This window comes from Oxyura jamaicensis, chromosome 1 (assembly GCF_011077185.1).
Source record: "Oxyura jamaicensis isolate SHBP4307 breed ruddy duck chromosome 1, BPBGC_Ojam_1.0, whole genome shotgun sequence".
Lineage (NCBI taxonomy): Eukaryota > Metazoa > Chordata > Aves > Anseriformes > Anatidae > Oxyura > Oxyura jamaicensis.
Genome location: NC_048893.1, coordinates 70807113 through 70816217, shown reverse-complemented (window position 1 = coordinate 70816217; position 9105 = coordinate 70807113).

Below are 9105 nucleotides of genomic sequence, written 5' to 3'. Positions count from 1 at the left end.
GAGTGAGGTTAGATTTGATGTAAAGAATAGCATTATGTCATCACAAAAGAAGGTGCTACTTGACCACTAAAATCTTTTTAAAATATTTTTCCACATAGATTTGTTACTAATTATACTATATAAATTTAAGAGTGGAAATTTTGGTTTCTTCATCATTATAACTTGCATGTCTAATGTTTTGCACTGAGCTTTGGAGTGCAGCCAAAGTGAAACTGTCCCTGGAAATTTCTTTTTAATATAATCTAATTTTCTAGTTAAACTTCAGATGAAATAAACTGAGCAAGCAAAAGAGGACTACTTTTTTTTTTGATTACTGTATAGCCAGAAGATTGCTTGAGGACTTCCTCACTGAATGTACCTTATCTTGCTCTGTATCCAGTAACAGATTGAGTTGGAGCATAAGATACCTCAAGGTAAGTTTGATTTTGATTTCTTTTTTTTTTAATTTTGTTTTGTGGTGGCTTTTTTTTTTTCTTCCCTGACCCAAACTACGTGGATTAGAGCTATTAAGATGTTGGTCTAAGTCATGAGAGTTTTGGAGACAGGAAATACTTGATTTCAGTAGTTGAATTTAAACTTGTCTGAAGGTAAATATCTCTTATCTAGATGGTGTGTAAATTGTGTATTCATCTGATTGCTGTTCCTTATTGGATATCAGTTTCCCTTGGTGAGTGGTTCATAGGACCTCCTGAGCCTGAACCAAACTCCTGAATCATTTCATGCTTTTAGTGAGCTGTGTGACCTTTCTCTTTTTCTTTCCATTAATCATTCCTTTCCTGCTTCTGGAATGATTGAGCTGGGTAGCAGGATTTAAATCTTTTACTGTCATCATCTGCATACCTGTCTCAAGGAGAAAGAGGAGAAGGAAAAGAATTCCATAAACAGCACTTAAATGGATATTCTTGCAATCCCTACACATTCTTTGCTAATGCAAGTCCACAGGCTCCATGAGTAGTGGGCTAAGTGGTATATGGAGACACTTGTTTTCATCCCAATTCTTGATGCTGAAATTCTTGATGCTGAAATTCAATGAATTCTTGATTCTGAAAGAGAATGATGAAATTTCTTATGTGTCCTCCTTTGAGATCTCAGATGAGGAACAAAGTTAGGAGGTGGAAGTTCAGTACTGCTCAAGTATATCTCAAATGATTCATTTAAAAGCAGCAGGAATGCGAAGGTACTGTAGCAGCCAAGAAAGAAGGAGCAGTCCTGAAACTAGATGAAGCTACCACTGCTTTAGAGATCTCTGCTAAAATTCTGACTACATTAATGTGTTAACTTACCTGGTGATAGACTTGAAGAGCCTCGGTTTGCAACGTCACTATTACGTAGAAGAAACTGAATCAATACCCAAGGTCTGTGGCCTTCTGTACTATTATTTCTACATGATGTAAGGGACAATCTCCACTGCTGCATGGCCTTGCTGGATAGGAATACTGATACACTTCCAGTTAGGCAGAGACAATGATTCAGTTTTTGGTGGCATTTGTACAGTCTCCCATGCCAAAGTTCTTCAGCTGCTTTGTATTTCATCTCCAGAGTAGCATTTCCTTAAAAACAGTTTTCAGGAATCCAGTGTGTAACTTGGAAGGGGCAGGGTATCCTCAATTGCATTAAAATCATATCCAAGACTTTTGTGGAGGAAAGGGCTTGGAGAAAGGGAAGAAACCAGCGTGCTATTAATGAAAACATTAGATTCATTGCAGAATGACACATGTCTTGCAAGGCAAACACCAAAAACAGGAAGAGGTGGTTCTTGGGTTTTTGATTTCTGTGGCCCCTTGAGCTGATTTGCAGCTGTGAGAAAAGTGCCAATATCTTCGTATTATTCGGCAGGTAAAAGATTACCTTGTAACTCATCTTGTCTGGCTATGGCCTGGCACTGGATCATGACCAGGCTGATGGCAGCCTGACAGTTTTAAAAGAATATGTTGGCATTTTATGAAAAGAGAAGTTATTGCATTTGAAAGGAAGCAAAAACAAAAACAGAAAACCTACACTTGTCAGTTTTATGGCAGAGGCAATAAAAATTCTGGCACATTACTTCAGCCAATTCCTGCTACAAATTAGTGAACTAAATTGATTGCAAAAGCAAAGATTAATTTACATAAGCATTTGTGTTTTAGTCATCCTCTTCCTACAGTGTGTTTGACGCTCAAAGGAATCAACCCCATGCCCCTTACAATTAAAATTAGTTTACAATCTAAATTTAGATGCGTGGCAGCAAGAAAAGAGCATGGAAAGAAAAGAAGAGCATGGGAAGGAATGGGACCTACTAAGTCGCTGGCTTCAGTCCCTCCCAGTGTCAGGGAACCACATTGTGGTACCCTCTTTCAGACTGTGTAACGTATCTGACATACCATTAGATGATATAAAAGATGGTGTTTAAATTTACAGATTTGTCCCAGGCTGGTGTAGTTTTCCTCTGTCTCCATTAGTTGTTGGATTGGACCCATGCTTATCACATGTTTCTGCGGGTGGCTTTGTTTTGAAACAAGATGTGCCAGGGATCTGGAGACTTGGAGGGCAGAGATCAGAGCATGAAGGAATGGGAGGATTCAGAATAGCTCTTCCAGCAGCCAGGTGAAGTAAGAAATCAGAAAATAAGATTTCCAAATGTTATAAATGTTATTCTTTCTGTTTCTAGCCTGTTGATAGAGGAGGGAAAGCAGATCATTTCCCCTTGGTATGTCTACCCTGTAGCACAGCCCAGGGTGAGTGGAGGAGGTGTGGGAGCTCGGGACAGAATGAACCAGTCCCTGAGTTTCTTTCCATTCCCAATCCAGCTCAGGTGTCCCTGCGTTGTTGCTGTTCCATCCTTGAAACCCGTTTCTCATGCCACCCTCAGAAACCCTTCAGTATCTTCACCTTCATGCTTGTTTGGGAGTTTGGTATGAATAAAGCCTACAGAGAAGGGTTCCTTGATGAGAGCCACGGCCTCAAAAGTGGTTGTGAATTATTTTGCTTTGTCAGTCAGAACTGTAAACTGTAACCTTATGGCTTTAACTTCGGAGAGGGCTGAGTGGAGTTCCTAGCATTATAGTGTGTTTTTACTCAGGCAATGTAGCCAAAGCAAACGATGAAACCAGACTTCTTCTTGTGGTCAGAAAGAAACAAACAATTTGTTTTGATTGAAGGCTCAGTGCTGTGGAGAGGCCTGGAGTTATGAGCAGCTGCATACGAAGCATGACGATATGTGCTGGTGTTTGCCAGTACGAGTTACATGCGTCGCGACGGAACCTACAGTGAGATGAATGGCTTGGGAACAAGGCATGTAGCTAAGAGAGATTTGTCATGTCTGGCAAGAGGGAGGACTTGGCCAAAGTGATCTGCTTTTCTTAAAGAGAATCATGATATTTGGCTATTGAATGTAATTGCCTGAGTAGGTGCACATAATCTTCTGATAGGCAGTAATTTTCTACAGAAGTTATGTTTCCTGTTTTGGGAAGGATCAGCGCAATGGCAAGTACATTGGTTTAGTAACACATGCTGTTACACCTTCCTGCAGCCAGAGAATTTACATTTCTTATGCCTCCATCTCTCTAGTGTCTCCATCCTCTGGATAACACAGTGTTGTGCTCTCTGAGGCTGGCAGCTTTTTAGTGACAATTTATTCTTCTGTGGGACAGGACTTTCTCTGTGCCTAAAGCTGCATCTCACAGCAACCTGTGCCCCATCATTAGTCAGTTATTCTACCCAAATGAGAGTTAACAGTATCTAGGTGTGAAACTATCTCACAGATATTTTTCATAGTTTTTGTGGTTTCTGAGCAAATTAGAGTTGAAAGCCATTCCTTAAACTGAAAGCTGAATTATTTTGAAGCAATAGTTGTGACTAGCATTCTCCTGCACTAAGTTACTAGAGTATTGTGGTTTACAAACTCAATATTCCTTTTCTCATTGTCAGGAGTAAGTTGTGCTGCATTTTGCAGGATAAGGTATTAAGTTTTTGTTTTGTTTTTCTATACAAGAGGTGATAAAAAAAACAGAGCTGTGCAGTATAGAGTTTTCAGAGATATAAAGCAAAGCCTTCATCAGCAGATTAAACCTCAACATAGATTCACTGATTTCAAGTCTATCCATTTATATTGCCTTTTCTGGACATGCAGTCATCAATACTAGCTATGGCAGTATGGTTCCTTTTTGGCTGGTAGATGTGTCTAAAAACAACCAAGCAAACAAACAAACAAACAAAGACTACGAAATCCATACCTCCCTTTGTGTTTCACTTTCAGTTGTTTTCACTCCCTTGTAATATGCTATAAAACCAAAGTGGGAGCATTTAACCATCCTCTGTGAACTCATTTGCAAAGTTTTGCATGACAATATAAGTGCAATGGGATGGGTGAACAATATAATACTAAATATAATACTGCAGTAGTATCTCGGCCTCCAACACCAGGAATGCATGACAGCGTCTTTTAATGTTGTAGTTCTCCTTTTATTTGCTTCTCATTTTTGTCTTTGCACTATGAGCTTAAAATCAAAATGCTTTTGTAGTGAATTTCTGTTGCGCTTGACAAGGACAATACAGACCTTACAAGTTCCTTAATGGTGTAGGTGGAACCTGAATCATGTTGAGTCAATACTTCCAATTTATAGTATGTGTGCAGAAGACGGAGCTGTGATTTTAAGACTATTGCTAATTTCACTGGGAGTTTCCCACAGAACTAGTTGTGAGCTCAGAGCTGGTGGATGCGTCCTTGTATATTGTCAGTGTTCTGTGGGAAGGTCACCATTGTTCCTCTCTGAGCACACCTTTGAGATTTAATTTTGTTGTTTTTATGGAGTAATTTTCTCTAAATCATGTCACATTTAGAAACCATTTCTGTTATTTTTTGTTTTGGGGATGGATTTAATCTGTAGCTTTCCACAAGTGATTTGAATTTTCTACTTTATCTGTGGTTTCATTTTGCATGGTTTACCAAATGTGAATATGTTTTCTTTAGACACTAAAAACAAAGTCTGTTGTGTTTGGTATTGAACTCAATATAAGAAGTGTGCTTTGGGTATGCTCAGACGCCTCAAGGGACTTTAAGGCTAAGGACTCCTACTAGTTTGAAATTCCCAAACAGGCTGTTGCATGGAATGAAAATAAAGATGCTCTTTTTGCTGAAAAGATTAAAGTCCTGTGCAAGCATAATGGAAAAACTTCAGGTACTTAAACATTTTTACTGGCAAATATTTTGCCTAGTCAGTGTATTTGTTAAATATGTGCTTGGATTTTGTGAGCTCTGACTTCACCTTGAGAACATTAGATACTTATGTTAAGATTTTGCTGTTAAGTTATCTGTTTATCTCTCCCTGTAAATCTGTGTGATGAAATATGGTCGAGACCAGCAAGAGCTATGTGTCAGGGTGGGAATTGCTTCACAGTCCGCCTTGCTGCTCCAGAATACCATCAAGCTGTTCAAATAAAGATGAACTGGAACAATGTAATAGCTGGCAAAGATGAGCATGGGAAAGAAAAATATGGTGACGGGGGATGCAGAAGGGACTTGGTGTGTTGGCATTCCTTTCATTTCAGTGCAAGGACATGTGAAAGGGCTTGTCACTGATAGAAAGACCCTCTCATGTTATATTGTGGCAAAACCTACAGGCTACGAGTAATACCACAATTTGTGTATTTCCAGATATAAATGGCATATACATGTTCTCACACTGTGGGAATTTGACTTGATCTTCTCACCCGAGAGCACTGGCAACTTGGAGATCTGTTTTACTCAGGGAAAGGGTTGGGAATTTGATTATTTTGTATTTTCAAATGCACTTTTATAGTAAGTTGCTTTTCCTTTCAGAATTCAATTATACACAGGCTGAAATCCTTCTTTTCTGCATCACTAACTGAAAGACATTGGTAAATCTGTAAATTTCCGTAGATTGACTGCACTATGGGATTAGGAGACTCACCTTGCACATGTAAGTGTCTGAGGTCAAACTTTTAGCAAAGCTAATTCCAGGAAGAAAGCTGAACAGAGAAAGAAAATAATAGTATAATAGTATATCTAAGAATAATATATTATATACTTATTATATAATAATTATATACTTATATCTGTATTTAACATGAAAGTGTGTGTTGATTGGGGGCTTTATGAAAAGTTGATTTTCCAGTTCAGCAAAACTGAACTGGAAAAAAACACTTAGAAAAGTGTTTAGAAAAAAACACTTGCTTCAGGTCAACTGCAGAAAGTTTCCCTCCCTATCACTCCCTCTCACTTATTAAAATGAAAAGGAAGTGTTCCCACTTCATTCAGCCTTGAATTACCTATTTGATCTAATGCAGGACTTCTCCCAGAGCTAGGTCCTGGTCACTGGGCTCTGGAGGATTCTTATCCTCGTCGTCGCAATAGCTTTTCAGGTCACATATAATTAGGCCCCAAAACAAGGAACGCAATCCAGGGTCCCACCCCTAGATGGATGTCTAACCATTGGGATGTGAAGGCTGCAGGACAAACGAGTTTTCATCAGCCCCTCCTGAAGAACATCTTCACTTTATTATCAGGTATTTGTTGAGCCAGAATATGAGATAGGATGTTGTTCTGTAGGTAATCTAAAGGGAAGGTCAAGAAATAAAAAAAAAAATCCTCAAACAATTATATAAAGTAGAACATTGCTGAGTAATATTAAGATGCTGTCTTAAAGGATAAAGTGACATTAGCACCTGGACAAGTAGGAAAGGTCACAAGATCAGATTCACTCCTTGTGGAATATTTTTTTCCAGATGGCCATTACTGTTTAATTATAATGGTAGACACTCCCATTATAATGGGAGACACTTATTCAGTAATAATTTTCATTAATTTTACTACAATGTATATCACTTTTCAGTCTAGTCACACTTAATGCTGGTAGAGAGGTTTCAAAATTAGAAGGGAGAAAGGGCAGTTTACCAAGGAGTGGGTCCAACCCTCAGCTTTAGAAAGTGTCAAAGTCTCAGAGCTTACAAAGCAGGCAAGACAACATTTTTATGGTCTTGTTTGAAAAGCCTCTGCAAGTCTGCAAAGAGAGCTCTGCTCATCTTCCTGATGAAGCAGTGGTGCTGAGGTGGTTGTGTTGTGTTAAGATCCTTTGTTCTAGATGCTTCAGATGTAATCACATGGGCTTGATAATATGCCTGAGAAGGTATGAGATCAGGGTATGATCTCATGCCATCTGTTTAACAGATGGATTTGTATGGTAGGGCTAACAGTTAAAAATCTGGCTCCACTTATATCAGTGGTATCAAGATTTTAGCCATGATTGGAAGGATAAAAAAAAAAAAGAAGAAAAAAAAAAGCATCCAAAGATAGGTTTCCTAAATCACTGCTGAAAAAAAACTTTAAGCTTCAGAGCCTCTCTTACTGTTCTGTCATTTGGCTGATAGTTATTTGTGCTTGATCCTTGGGCAGAGTGTTTGATCTTTGTGTCTAACATATATGTTTGTTGGTACAGACTGTTAAAATACTGACACACATATGACTGTTGAAAAATATGGAGGAAGTGCGGCTCATTTCTTATGAAACTGTGTATATTATTGACTTGCATGGTATTGATCAGAATCCTGTTTTTACATATCTGTTCTGTAATGAATCTAGCATAAATACCAATCACACTTATTGATAAGTTTAGATCTTCTGGTTTGCTGCGCTAAACCAGATGGTTAGGTTATTTTCTTGTCAGCAGAACTTCCCTGTTGCCTTTTCTCCTTTTTAAACTCCTGACAACATATAAATCATCCCTGGATTTCTTTAACCCACAGAATAGGATTGTTCTACCCTCACTGAAATGTTAGAAGTAGTTTGTGGGCTGGGACATGACTGGGTGGGGCACTATTTAGTTTCCAGCCTAAAATCCAGCAATGGCTTCTAAAATACAGTCCTCAGTAGATTAAATCCAGTTGTTGCACAGGTGCACTGAGGCTATGCAGTTTACCCACTTAAAAACTTCTGCCTATGTGCATCATTAAACCAAGATATTTTTGGTTTTCAAATATATACTTTTTTTTTTTTTTTTTTTTTTTGATAAGGCAAAGCAAGTGGTCTTCATTAAAACCACAGACAGCAGAACAGTTTCAACTAAATTCATCTTTGTAATTGCAGAAAGACAAACCCAAGTATTTCAGTGCTCTGACTTCCTCCCAGCCTGCTCATTCAGTCATTCTTATCACTGGGATGGAAATTTGCAGAATATTGTTCAGCTAATCTGACACTTTAATGCCCAGTCTTCACTGAAAATTTTATATATGTTTATGTAATTTTGCCAGTGACTCTGAAAGAGCCAAGATACCACATTAGGAAATGACCTAGGGAATTTTTCTAAGTGATTTTATATGTAGATCTAGACTTCTTTTGTCTCTAAAGTATTCTGGTTGGTAAATAATATGTACAATAAACAGATTTTCATTATAGCCAGGAAGTGGACCTATTAGAATGAGAAAGGCTGCAAAGATGGATCAGAGGGCTGGAGCACCTCTCCTATGAAGACAGGCTGAGAGAGTTGGAGTTGTTTAGCCTGGAGAAGAGAAGGCTCCAATGAGACTTTGTAACAGCATTTCAGTACCTAAAAGAGGCCTACAGAAAGCTGGGGAAGGAACTTTTTGTAAGGGAGTGTAGTGATAGGACAAAGGGGGATCAGCTTTAAGCTAAAAAAGGGTAGATTTAGATTAGATATTAAGAAGAAATTCCTTACTATGAGGGTGGTGAGGTACTGGCACAGGTTGCCCAGAGCAGCTGTGGATGCTCCGTCCCTGGAGGTGTTCAAGGCCAGGTTGGTTGAGGCTTTGGGCCTTTGATCTAGTGGGCAGTGTCGCAGCCCATGGCAGGGAGGTTGGAACTGGATGATCTTTAAGGTCCCCTCCAACCCAAGCCATTCCACTATTCTATGATTCTAAGTAATGACTATAGTATATAACTCACCCATGCTTACAGTACTAGTGATTACAGTGCTTTTGTTAACTATAATCTATGACGTGTATGATTTTCCAACACTGCAAACATGGTTTGTCCTCCTATATAACTGTTAAGAAATATGTAAGTTAATATACATTGGAATACAGTATTACCAAATTTATCCTTGAGCTTGGGACTGCTCAAGAAATCCGGGTAGCTGCAGTCCCATTGCTTAT